This window comes from Cupressus sempervirens, chromosome 2 (genome assembly GCF_028749045.1).
Source record: "Cupressus sempervirens isolate cs-2001-9-10 chromosome 2, ASM2874904v1, whole genome shotgun sequence".
NCBI lineage: Eukaryota > Viridiplantae > Streptophyta > Pinopsida > Cupressales > Cupressaceae > Cupressus > Cupressus sempervirens.
In genome coordinates this window covers 413,028,356-413,030,057 of record NC_143119.1, presented here as the reverse complement: position 1 = coordinate 413,030,057, position 1,702 = coordinate 413,028,356, and positions in this window count along the sequence as shown.

Here is a 1,702-nt window from a genome sequence, read left to right as displayed (position 1 = left end):
TTGGTATACATTACTGGATTCTTTGATATATTGATTGCATTGGTGTTATCACAGTATATGACTATTGGATCCTTGATCTCTATCTTCATACCTGCCAATAGTTGTTTGAACCAAACAATATTAGAACAATTAACTATTGCTGCCACATATTTTGCCTCTTTTGTGGACTAAGAGATACAATTATATTTCTTGCTTGTCCAAGACACCAGTCTTTTATCAAGAAATAATGCTCCACCACTAGTGTTATTTCTATCATCAAGACTTCTTGCCCAATCAACATCAGTGAATACCTTTAAGTCCAAATTTCCTCCTATTTTGTACCATAAGCCATAGTCTTCAGTACTTTTTAGATATCTCATGATTCTCTTGATTACCATCATGTGATTTTCTTTGAGATTTGCTAAGAATCTTGCCACCATACCAACTACTAATGTAATATTAGGCCTTGTATGCACTACATACTGCAATTTTTCAATCATTGATCTATATGTGGTCTGATCTACAGCTTTGGAATTATCATTCTTGGAGAGCTTATGTCTAGTGGACATAAGGGTTCCAACTGGTTTTGAAACTTCCATTCCAAAAAAATTTAGTATCTCCTTGATATGCTTAGATTGAGTAATGTAGATACCATCTTTTTTATGTTGAATCTGTAATCCAACAAATAATTTTATGTCTCCAAACATAGACATCTCAAATTCCTTACTCATTTCTTCTGAAAATACCTTGCATAAGTCATCATTTCCTATGAATAAAGTATCATCAATAAATATTTCTGCTAACACAATCTTCTTGTCTGGTCCTTCATTGATATATATGCTATTGTTATCATTTGTTTTTTGAGAACCAATCTATATCAAGTAATTATGAAGTCTTTCATACCAAGCTCTGGGAGCTTACTTGAGTCCATATAATGCCATGTGTAATTTGCATACCATGTTTCTTTTTCTAGGATCTACAAAACCTTATGGTTGTTTAATGTAGACTTCCTTATTGAGAATTGCATTCAAGAATGCAAATTTTACATCCATTTGATATACTTTAAATCCTCTGTGAGTTGCATATGCTAGTAGAGTTCTAACACCTTGTAATCTTGCAACAAGAGCAAAAGTTTCACCATAATCAATACCTTCTTCTTAAGAATAGCCTTTACACACCAACCTTGCTTTATTTTTGGAAACTTTTCCATCTTCATTCAACTTATTTCTAAACACCCACTTTGTGCCAATTACATTTTTATCCTTGGGTCTATGAACAAGAGTCTAGGTTTTGTTCTTTTCTATTTTTTCTATTTCTTCATTCATTACTTCAATCCAACTTTCATTATCCATGCATCTTTAACATTTCTAGGTTCAAATTCAACAAGTAAACATGCACCTTTCAATTTGCTTCTTGTCATTGTTCCATGAAATTTGTCTCCAATGATTTGATCAGGTGCATGATGCCTTCTGACATATCTTGCTAACACAAGTTCTTTGGATTTGTAATGAGTTTCACTAATTTCATCATGAACTTCAATATCAAGCTTGGGTCCCACTTTCTGTGACTCGGGTCCTTCAAACTCAGTTTTCTCTAGCTCTGTAGCCTCTGACTTGGGTCCTTCATACTGTGACTTGGGTTACACTATCTACAACTTGGTAATTGTTGAAGATTTTGGAGACTCGAGAGGTGAAGCCTAATTTCTTCTAGATAGATTTGGTAG